A 12,209-nucleotide genomic window follows, 5' to 3' on the forward strand; every position below is an offset into this window, starting at 1 on the left:
AGGATCGTAAGCCCCACCCCCACTCCAGATTATGTTATAACAAAAGAGAGCTGAAGGATCTGGCACTATTTGTTTCTTTGGCCTGTTCTCTTAGTGCCCTGCATTAGAGATAGCCCGTTGCATTGGTAAAAATCAGAAATAGTACTCAAATCTTTGCTGCACCTTGAGTATTTTTTATGAGATTGGAAAAGTTTTGAGGTATGCTTTTAAATAAAATGTTCAAAAGATCAATTACCTTTATACAATTTATAAAACTTTTGCAAATACATTTTTCCCTTTGGACCAAATATTTTATATAAATATCTACATACCCCTTACATTTTCTAATTAATCTGGCTATTAGTTTATATTTGGCAGATATCTATAACATGTCCTGCCTCAGAGGTCTTTTTAGGTTTGAGTAATTGGACTTCTTAAAATTACAATAACTAAGATTTTGAAACATGTTCTTTTTGAGCCTGCAGGTACCTTTAGAATTCTAACAGGTCAGTGGGCACAGTCACAAAATGCCTGCCATTGTGGGAGGTGGAACCAACCACAAAATGTCATGGAGTGCGATTGTATATAACTCTTGTAAGTACCTCTTCAATATTTCAGGCAGAAACTTTGATAGGAGGCCTTTTAATCTGCACAGCCAATCAGAAAAGCCCCACTAGCTCTGGCCACTTTCTAAAGGCACCTGGTAGGCACCAGGAAAGGGTATCACATTGAGGATCCCTGATACAGTATGACATTTGAAAGTTTTTTTGAAGTCTATTTTTCGTTCATTTTGTTCGTTTGAAATCAGGTCTGCAATCCCAGCAGTCCATGCAGGAGGAGCAAATTTAGTCTAAATATGTTGATGTGTTTTTGTGTAGCTGCGTTACATACTACGCGTGTGCAATAGCTTTACAGTGGCAATCATATTCCAGTCAATGAACAACAGCTGCTTGTTAAAATTTTGTCCGTAGCTTTGACACCGTGACTTATAAAGTATTCTCCACATGGAGCTCGTGTGAATAACCCTCAGATCCTTCAAGTGGCTTGCCTAAGCACGCTTCCTGCAAAGCAAGCCCCATGGAGTTCAGTGGGACTTAAACTTCTGAGTAAATGTAGCCTAGGACCGGGTTTGAAAGTCATTTTTCATTGACTTCAGAGAACCTGTGAATGTTGTTTGGGAAAACCAAAGTAAATCGAAGCCAGCTATAAATGTGTGTCTGTCACAAAGGTATATGCTTTTTTTCTCTCCAGATGCATCATACTACCTCATGTTTCCTTGACCCTCTAAAAGCGAAGAGAGAGAAAAAGAGGGAGATATCCAGCTGCCAATTATTTCAAAAGATGCCAAGTTAACACTTCTAATGCTACAGTGGCTTTGTAATAGAGCCGAATGACAGAGCTCTACTTCAGTTGCTAGAAATTTCCCCACCCCCTGTGGCATATTTTGTATACATGATGAGATGTATGTCTGTGTATTCATACACATGTAAAAATGAGCGTAATAGACTTGCAGAGTTGTTTGTCAACAGAGTGCATTCATGCGTTGGAACTGGACTCTGCCAAACAACATAATCTCCTCAGGGCCTACAAGGCAAGAGATGTTCTGCCAGGCCTTCAGCTGAGGACAGTGACAGTTTACATTCTGACCAGCCCCTTTCCCCACTTTCCGTCCCCTCAAACTGATTTAATTCCTCTCCTCCACATTCACAAGGTGTCCACAGACTGGAAATGGAAGGAAATTGTAAATTTCGCCACTTGGTTTCTTAACATTAATGTATTAATACGGTTTGTACACTGATTTTTAATGTTTTTAAAATGTCGTAAATCACTTAAAGCCCTACAAAAGTAGGAATTAGGCAATTCATAAATATAATGAAATAAATAAAATAAAGTTACAGAGAACATGTCCACATGGGTTATTTGGCCCCATATTCAATACTGCTAGGAAGTGTGTGTGTGGGGGGGGTGCTCCTACTTCCCACAGCATCTTGGGATTTCCCAAGCTTTTATCCAATATTCCCCACACCTGCTTGCTGCAAAGTTTTGGGGAAGATTACAGCAACACCTGGGTGTCTGTTGTGTGGATGGTAAAACACAGCAGCAATTTTTCCTGCTCCTGTCCCCTGCAGTACACATTTCCTCCCTCCACCATCAGGAGTTTTTAAATTAGCTACTGAATATTGCTATACTGTTAAAACGCTGTAACAGTCTGTGCACTGGGGTCTCTGAATTCCCAGCTTTCATTTTAAAAAGTCTCTTGGCCCTTTTGATGCAAAGATATGCCTTTTTTTGGTATATTTCTGCCACAAAAAGGGTGAGATACTTTTCTTTTTTTTTTTAATGAAAACTGGGAATTCAGAGAGCCCAATATCCTGGTTATTACAGCGTTACAACAATATAGTGATATTCAACTGATGGAGGTTTTTTAATTGAAAAAGGCCTGGTAATGCAGGGGGTATGGTCAGGGAAACTATGGGAAATCAGCTGTTTGGAAGCGCCATTGCTGCTGCATTAAATCAGCAGAAGTTTCAAAGCAAAAATTATCAACACAAAGGAGGGGCTGTGGCTCAGTACTTGGCTTGCAAAAGTCCCAGGATTAATTCCCACCATCCCTAGTTAAAAGGACCAGGTTGTTGGTGATGTGAAAGACCTGCCTAAGACCCTGGACAGCCACTGCCAGTCTGAGTAGACAATACTGACCTTGATGGACCAAGGGTCTGATTCAGTTTAAGACAGCTTCATCTGTTTGTATGACTATAAGATATTTAGAGCAAATATGAAAGCAAAATTTAAAAAAAAAAACCTCTTGTAGAAAATAATCGTATCACCTCCTTGTGTAATTCCTAAAAGAAGGAATGTTTCTGCTCTCTGTGGTCTGATGCTGCTAATTCCACAGTTCTAGAAGACGTTTTCACTGGTGAGGCTTCAATTTACGATGTAGATGTGATGAGGTTGGATCCAGCTAGCTTTTTTGCTCAGTCTCACCCCTCTCTTATTACAGCCCCCATCCCACATGGAGGTCCCACAATCCCAAGCATAGCCTTTTTGATGGCCAAAGGGAACCCTCCGCTCACATTTTCACCTCCACAAAAACTGGCTGGATCTAACCCCATTATCTGCATTTCTTAGAGCAGATCTGTAAAAAAATGTGTGATGATCTGCAGAGTCAAACACACTCCTTGTTAACAGGGGCTCAATGAATTTGATGCCAATTTGAGGCTGCAAAAATGAGAGGGAGGAAATAAAGTACCTGGCAGTTTATGACCGATGGGTGTCATTCAGCTTGGTAGGTCACAAGGTGTGGGCTAGAACATACATTTGATTTCTGTATTTTAACCCCCAATCATCTGTTGGCCCAAGGAGCTCTGGAAGCCCAAGGGCACAGCTAGCACACATGAAAATACTCAAAAGTTCTTGAAGCTCTTTCCAGATCACGGTCATTAATGCATATTAAAAACACCCTAGGCTTGGGCAGTGTGTGACCCATGAAGCCAGAGACTGCTCACAAACAAGCCTGTCCAGTGCTTGACAACTACCTTGGGGTATTTGGGGGGTGGGGGGGTGGGGGAGCTGCAATCTGTGGCAAGGCAACACTGCATTCTGTAGCATTGCAAAGTCTGAAGTGCTTGGGAAGTTGCCTTGACATGACAAAGGAGCTTGGCTTGGTGGGTTCAAGCCACATTCCTGTGTTCTTCTTGCCAGGAATTCAAATGGCCTTTTCACCCCCAAAGAAGTGCAATTGTTCCTTAGTTGTTGCCGGAGAACCACATGCCTTTCGTTAGTCAATGTTGCAGGAAAATTGCTTGTCGCCTGGCACTCAGTATTTTCTCACTGTACGGCTTTGGATTCAAAGTTATATTAATTTAGTAGGGAAATGAAAGCCATGACTTCTAATGCTACCTGTTCTTGGACTGAGATCCTTTATTTATTGCTCTTTGGTGAATGATTATCCTTTCTTCAGCTTGAAAAACATATTTTTCCACGAGCATTGCAGACTGTGATGTGTACTTTTTGTGGTTTCTGGAAGCCTACGAATCCCACTGAATGTTCTAGATGGCTAACAAATGTCTGGTGATGCTCATCTGGGGATCTGAGCGCACGCTTCACACCCTCTTCTTGCATTTAAATAGCAGCTGTATTATATGAAATGCTACTTCCAGACAACATTAATGATAAGTGTTACGGGTAAAATTGAAAAATCTACACATTCTTCGCAGTTCTTGAGATTTAGTTAAATACGGATTGTTTTTTAATCTGAGACCCAGTTTGGTATAGTGGTTAAGTGCACGGACTCTTATCTGGGAGAAACGGGTTTGATTCCCCACTCCTCCACTTGCACCTGCTAGCATGGCCTTGGGTCAGCCATAGCTCTGGCAGAGGTTGTCTTTGAAAGGGCAGCTGCTGTGAGAGCCCTCTCCAGCCCCACCCACCTCACAGGGTGTCTGTTGTGGGGGAGGAAGATAAAGGCGATTGTGAGCCGCTCTGAGACTCTTGAGATTTGGAGTGGAGGGTGGGATATAAATCCAATATCATCTTCATCATCATCTTAATAAAGCATCTTTTAGTAGGCACATTTATGAATGCATTTATATGTTCTAAAAAATCAAGCACACTTTAATGATGCATTTCACTTGAAGAAAGAGATGGAATATAAAACAGGATTCTGGCAATCTGATTGATACGTCAGCACTAGTTACTCAGTTCTACAATGGGGAGTTAAAGTGAAGCTTTTTTAAAACATTGATTTGAGTATCTGCTTTTCATTTCACAAATATGCCTTGTCAAGTTTGAACAACATGCTGCCAAATGAATCCAAATAAATATTCCAGATGTCTGGATGCTTTTTTCCCTTTATGGTGGACGACATGGAACTGATTATTTTATGGTCTACAAAACATAGGACAGAGGTGAAAAAATAATCTGCATTCAATGTATTGTTTGGAGAACACTGGTATATAATAAAGCTCAGGAATCCTTTATTGTTTGTTCAGTGTGTTTAGGGGGTAGATTGTTTAGATGAAAGTAGGCAGGAAAAAGTTATTTCCGATTAAGTTATTGTTTTTAAAAATAATGTCTACCGCTGGTTTCGCGTTCAGGATCAATAATGTTGCCATTATGTATCTTTCTATGACGTCCATCCGTTGTCACTTTTTGGGTTTGTTTTTTTTTTGTTGAGGAGGGGCATGTCATCCAATGTAATAAACTTTCTTGAGCAAACTGTGGAAATGAGATTTGGTTCTTTCATAAAATGGAAGTTTGTAAGGTTGCCAAGGGACACCATCTGTTCGCATATATGCTCCCGCTTTTCATAGCTTCTTGAAGATGGTACTTACAGAAGAGGGAGTGCCAAAGCTGGAGTCATTAAAGTCAAGTGCCATCACCAGGGCTTATTTGTAGCAGGAGCTCCTTTGCATATTAGGCCACACCTCCTGATGTAGCCAGTCCTCCAAGAGCTTACACTAGGCCCTGTAAGAAGACCCCTGTAAGCTCTTGGAGGCTACTTTAGGGTGTGTGGCCTAATATGCAAAGGAGTTCCTGCTACAAAAAAAAAACCCCAGGCCATCACCATTCCCTGGCTGCAAATTTACCGGAAACACTGCAACACAGGGCTGAGAAAGACTGAAGAAAAGTGGGGGAGAACCCACATGGTGCATAGAAGTACCATGATGCTGTGGGACCGTGGGGAAAAAAGCCTGCTTCCCAAAAGCATCCAACCCAGGGCAAATCAATGTAGAAACAGCCCAAGATCCATAAGTACCCTGTTTTCTCAGTACTGCTGCCCCCACCACATCAGATTTGTGCAAAAGTTCCAAAGCAGCAGTGCTGCCCTGCTATTAAATGTTAATGCGCATTAGTGTGCATTAATAGGGGGTTTGATGCATTGAAGAGGCGAAGTGGTAGTGAACATCAGCTCTTTATTAGATGCAGCATTAGGTAGGCTGCACTTCAAGACAAAGGAACTGAGCCAATGGGGCCAACTATATACAACTCAAGGTTCCCATGCAAGCACATTATTGGGTCATTCCGACCGACCAGCAGGGGACTCGTGATTGGTGCAGAGCAGCTGGGATTTGGATCCTGCTACCCATTGTTCCCGAGTTCGTTCTTATAGCTCCAATGAGCCAGGCAGGAACACCCTATACAGGCTTCACTTTGGTCCGCGTACACAACATTAGCTCTACCGGCAATCTGCCGCTGGTCAGAGGAGACAGTACTGACCCTGGCAGAGCAGTTACGTGGCTCAGTTGTCCATCTGGATTTCAACACACAGCCAGGACATAAAAGAAGAAAGGTTGCTGGCCATGGACATAAGGCAAGGCCTGGCACAATGAAAAAGCAGTAGATTTCCCTTGCAAGTAACCAAACAATATTTCCCAGTAGCCTCTTGGAAATTCCATATATCGTTACAGGCATTTGGAAGAAGCCAACCAATGTGCTCCAATGGTAGGGTTACCAGATGTCCTCATTTTAGAGAACATGTCCTTTTTGCGTGTGTCTGTCTTTTTTGGGGCTCATTTAAAAAAAAAAAAAAAACTGAAGACATCTTTTGGGGTTGGAAGATTAGGAATATTCCTAGTTAGTAGCAGTTACCACAGCTTAAATAGGGGGAGGAAGATAAAGGAGATTGTGAGCCGCTCTGAGATTCAGGTTGGAGGGCGGAATGTAAATCCAATGTCGTCTTCCTCTTCTTTAAATTATACATCCATCTGGAGACTCTACCCATCAACCTTGAGCGCTCTAGCATTCCTTCTTCAAAAACAAAACAGGCTGAGCGAGTAAGCACTTTGCACACGCCCAGAGTCCTCCTGAGCGCAAATGACACCAAAAGTGGGTATTTTTTATAGTCAGCTCCGGGTCCGTCTCCCCCCCCCTTCGCTGAAAACTGCAGTCTGCAGGGCCCCGAAGACTTTTCAAAGAAGGCTTTTCACAGCTGGTTACGAAACGCCTTTTGTTCTATCCAACTCACTCTCCAGTTGGCACGTTTCAGAACCGATGACGCCCAGCCAAGGGGGGTCCTGCTTAGGTGGAGCCGCGGCAGCCTCAAGGGGGCGGCGGCCTCTCCGCGCCGGCTGCCATTGGCCGGGCGAGGAAGGCAGAGTCGGCCCCAAGTCCAAACCGAGGAAGGAAGGCAAAGTCTGCTCCAAGAAGGATGATCGTGGTGGGGGCTCGGCAGGCAGGGGAGGCCCGCCTGGCCCGGCGGCTCTTGGCAGGACCTGGCTCCAGGCCCGCGAGAGGTAAGCCAGGAGGGGCAGCAGCAGCAGAGCGCGGAAGGGGAACGCATAGGGTTGCCAATCCCCAGGCGGGGGCAGGGGATTCCCAGGTCTGGAGGGCCCCCCCTCGCTATCAGAAAGCGTGGGGGGGGGGAGAATGTCTGCTGGGCACTCCATTATTCCCTATGGAGACTGGTTCTCATAGGGTATAATGGAAAATTGATCTATGGGTATCTGGAGCTCTGGAGGGGCTGTTTTTTTGAGGTAGGAGCACCGGATTTTCAGCATTGCATCTGGTGACATTCCTTTAAATACCCCCAAGTTTCAAAAAGATTGGACAGCCCGGTCCAATTCTATGAGCCCCCAAAGAAGGTGCCCCTATCCCTCATTATTTACAATGGAAGGAAGGCATTTAAAAGGTGTGCGGTCCCTTTAAATGTGATGGCCGGGACTTCCTTTGGAGTTCAGTCGTGCTTGCCACACCCTTGCTCCTGGCTCCACCCCCAAAGTCCCCAGATATTTCTTGAGTTGGACTTGGTAACCCTAGGGAACAACGAGTGGCAGCACCAGTGCGGAGCCTTCAGGACCACGCTTGAGCTGTGCCAGGACGGCTCTGCCCCGACCCCGATTCCAGCATCCCCCGCCCGGGGTAGTGAGTGGACATCTCCATCCTTCGCCTCTCTAAAGCTGGCGCGTGAAGTGCCTCTGAGAATGTGCAGAGTGCGTTTCTGGAACACTCGCCTTACAAACAGGATGGGGATTCTGGGGAAAGGGTCTCAAAGCAGAGGCTGTCTTGAGACCCGGTCCCTCTCTCTGGAGGAATATCAGGAGCTGGATCAATACTCTCATTACGTTCCAACTCTGGCTTGGAACGTTCCTGGAGACTCAGGGGCAGAACCTGCATGGGATTGGGGGAGGGACCTCAGTAGGTGTCATGATCTGTGCAGGACTGGGAGACAAGGCCTGGGGGGGCCTGGGTTTAAAGACCAGTGTGGGAGTAGAAAGCAGACCCAGCTCACAATCCCCACAATGCTTGGCACCCACTGTAACCATTCAGTGTCCAGGGATTGTGTGAGGGAATTGCTACATAAACTTTGTGGGCTGTGGAACTGTGTTCTTTTCTCTCACAGAGTCAGGCTGGGGGGACAGTCTGTGGCTGAGAGAAGGATCCTTCGCTCAGAAGGTAAAGTGAGTCACAGGCAGTCGGCCTGGGGGAAAGGGCTGTGGGCCCTGACGACTAAAAGGCTAGGGGGGAGTACAGGTAGCCGCGCTGGGGTTTATTTTCTTTTACCTTTATCCACTGTTACATCAAGCACCTTGCCTTGTTTAAATACCCATCCCTGTATTAATAAACCTTTATTTTTCTAATGTTCTCTGCCTGGTCATCACACCTGTGTTTCTCGGCTAAAAGGGGCATTTTTGTTGGGCTTGGGAGGGTACTGTGGGCCTTCGCGAGGGACCATCAATCCAGAGCGGTGGCAGTGTAAGGCACCGGGTTCATGACAGTAGAGTTGCCAGCTCTGGGTTGGGAGGCGATCTAGGGGAGGGGCCTCAGCAGGCAATAACGCCATAGACTTCACCCTCCAAAGCAGTCATTTGCCCCAGGTAAACTGATCTTGGTCTTCTGGAGATCAATTGTGATAGCAGGAGATCTCCAGGTGCCACCTGGAGGTTAGCTACCCAGTGCTAGACCACAGTGGGGTATAGTGCCATAGAAGAAGCCAGTTTGATATATTGGTTGTGCATGAGCTCTTATCTGAGAGGGCTGGGTTTGATTCCCCACTCCTCCACTTGCAGCTGCTGGAATGGTCTTGGGTCAGCCATAGCACTCACAACAGTTGTCCTTGAAAGGGCAGCTGCTGTGAGAGCCCTCTCAGCCCCACCCACCTCACAGGGTGTCTGTTGTGGTGGGGAGAAGATATAGGAGATTGTAAGCCGCTCTGAGTTTCTGATTCAGAGAGAAGAACGGGGTATAAATCTGTAGTCGTCATCGTCATCATCAACTTCTTCATTTTCTCCAAGGAAATTGATCCTTGTAGCCTGGAGATCAGTTGTACATCCAGGATATCTACAGGCCTCACCTGGAGGCTGGCAACCCAAGCACTCTGGTAATCAGGAAGCCAGAAAAGCGACTATCCACTTCTATCCTGGCTCAGTACAATGTGCATAACATCTTCTTTCTATATACTGAATAATTACTTGCCCCTGGTTGCATTGCATGTTTTTTTAAAATCATTTACCGTACTTTATTTATATCCCACCTTTCTCCCTAATGGGGACCCAAAACAAATTACATCATTCTCCTCTCCCCTGTTTTATCTTTACAACAATCCTGTGAGGTAGGTTAGCCTGAGAGCGTGGGACTAGCTTTGGGACATCCAGCAAGCTTCCATGGCACAAGTGGAGATTTGAACCTTGGTTTCCCAGATCCTAGCCTGACATTTTAACCACTACACCATACACAACATATTCAGTACACAGAATAGATATCAGAGATGAGAATGCCCACTCCTTGGAGATAACTAGTCTAACAGTAAATTTCTACCCAGTCTTTCATCAGTTCTCTGAGCAGGCCCATTACAATTTTATTTATTTATTTATTTATTTATTTATTTATTTATTTATTTATTTATTTAATGGACTTATATCCCGCCCTTCTCACCGAAGTGTCTCAGGGCAGCTTACAACATAATAATTCATATAATTCAATTTAAAACGTTTACAAGTACAATTAAAACCATAATTAATAAAACAAGATAAAATAAAACCAGCGGTCTATAAGAGCATTTTTGTTCCATCTAGAGATGTTCTCATTATCAGTTAGGTGTTATAGGCCTGTCGGAAGAGGGCTGTTTTACAGGCCCTGCGGAACTGCCCTAGGTCCCGCAGGGCCCGCACCTCCTCCGGCAGCTGGTTCCACCAATAAGGTGCCGCTATTGAGAAGGCCCGATCCCTGGTGGATTTTAGACGGGCCTCCTTTGGCCCGGGGACTACCAGCAGGTTTTTTTGAACCGGAACAATTTATGTTAAGGGGTCACTGTTCTTTGTGCAATATGAAATCCAAGTCAAACTTTGTGTGATGTGAAATCAAAATTAAACTTAGGATAGCTAATTAAACAGATTTATGGCAACTTAAAGACTGCCAAAGAGGTTGCCATGTTTGTTGTAGCCAAATAAAACTCCTATTGTTAGACTGTGATCACACACACTAAAGAATGCACTTTCCAACAGGATTTTGCCAGTAAAAGTGCATTATTTAGTGTGTGTGATCGCAGCCTGAGTCTGTAAGGAGCTACTAGACTTTTGTCTGACAGAATTTTATTCCAATATTAACTGCAGATGCGCTGAGTAGATTCTTATTTTGCATTAGTTTTATTTAGAGACAGCAGAGCCAAGGGACAATGCAGAGTGAAATGTAATTATGTAAAATTAAGAACATAAGAAGAACCCTGTTGGATCAGACCAGTGGTCCATCTAGTCCAGTATCCTTTCTCACACAGTGGCCAGTTCCTCTGGAGGGCAACAACGGTGCATAGGTGCATAGAGACCGAAGGCCTTCCCCTGATGTTACCTCCTGGCTCTGGGATTCAGAGGCTTAGTGCTTCAGAATGTGGAGGTTCCCCTCAGTCACCATGGCTAGTAGCCATTCCTCCATTAATCTACCTGTTGTGTATGTGGACTCTGTGTTCATTGAGCCTTTAGGACTGTGCTTGGGGAGAGGGAAACAATGGGAAGCAGGATCCAAACCCCTGCTTCCCCGGACCAATCGCTGGCCCCCTGCTGGTTCAAATGACTCAATGACGTTCTCACACGGAAACTTTAGCGTGTATATAGTTGGTCCCGTTGGCCCAATTCTCCAGTCTTAGTTTGCCTATTGCCATGCAGTAATCACTAATAAAGAGCTGTGATCTACTGCAACGAGCGTCCTCATGTATCAGGCCCGCTGTTCAACACTACTTAATCCCATTTAAAGATATTTATTTCTATAGTCGTCATTTCATCCTCTAGCAGCAAATTCCACATTTTAATCAATCTCTGTGTAAAGTAGTATTTCCTTTTATCCATCCTGAACCTACAGCCCATCAGCTTCATTGGATGTCCTAGAATTCTAGTATTTTGGGATAGGGAGAAAAATTTATCTTTGTCAACTCTCTCCACCCTATGCATAATTTTAGAAACTTCTATCACATCACACACACACCCTTAGTCGTCTCTTTTCTAAACTGAAAAGTCCCAAACTCTTCAGCTATTCCTCATAGAGAAGGTGCTCTAATTCGAGACTAATTGGAAAAATATACCAGAGGGTGAGACCTATCATGAGTAGGGTATTATGAGCTATGTTAAAATAGCCATAGTTAATAAGAATCTTAAAGTGGGAGAGGGGTAGTGTGAAACCTTTTTTGGGGGGGAGGGGGCGGAATCCTAATTCTGCTGATTTCCTTTAAGTTGTTTTGTTGAAGAGTTGCTGACTGCAGTATGCAGTTGGAAATAAATCACAATGGACTCATTGAAATTTGATTTAAAGTAAACATGCCTAGGATGCGGGTGCAAGATTTGTCAACAGTTCTGGAGAGAAAACCTGGCCATTAAGAGAGGCTTAATGGGAAAGCTTAAACTACTCATTTCCACATCTTAAGCCTCTATTAAAAAGACAAGACATTTTCTCCAAGCATGCTGAGAACCTTATCATATCCTGCTCTAAGCTTCTTGTAATAATTGTACGATTTTTTTTTAAAAAAGAAAAATATATACCATGAGTTAAGCTTACTTCCTTTGTCCCTGGCAGAGAAGAAATGTTGAAAAAGCTCAGGTAGCAAAACTGCTTAAAGAGGATCAGAGAGAGCTAGCTCCAGTGAAGGAATTGAAACCAAGCTCAAAGTATAGATGGCTTTTAAAGACAGACCGACACAGAGACAGAAAGCTCCTTCTGTGTGGAAAAGCCGACTTCCTGTTATCCCAAGGGATTGCAACTGCATAGGAGGGCTGGTGGATGGGACACTCGAGTACTATCCACATCGC

Source organism: Heteronotia binoei, chromosome 4 (genome assembly GCF_032191835.1).
Source record: "Heteronotia binoei isolate CCM8104 ecotype False Entrance Well chromosome 4, APGP_CSIRO_Hbin_v1, whole genome shotgun sequence".
In the NCBI taxonomy this organism is placed as follows: domain Eukaryota; kingdom Metazoa; phylum Chordata; class Lepidosauria; order Squamata; family Gekkonidae; genus Heteronotia; species Heteronotia binoei.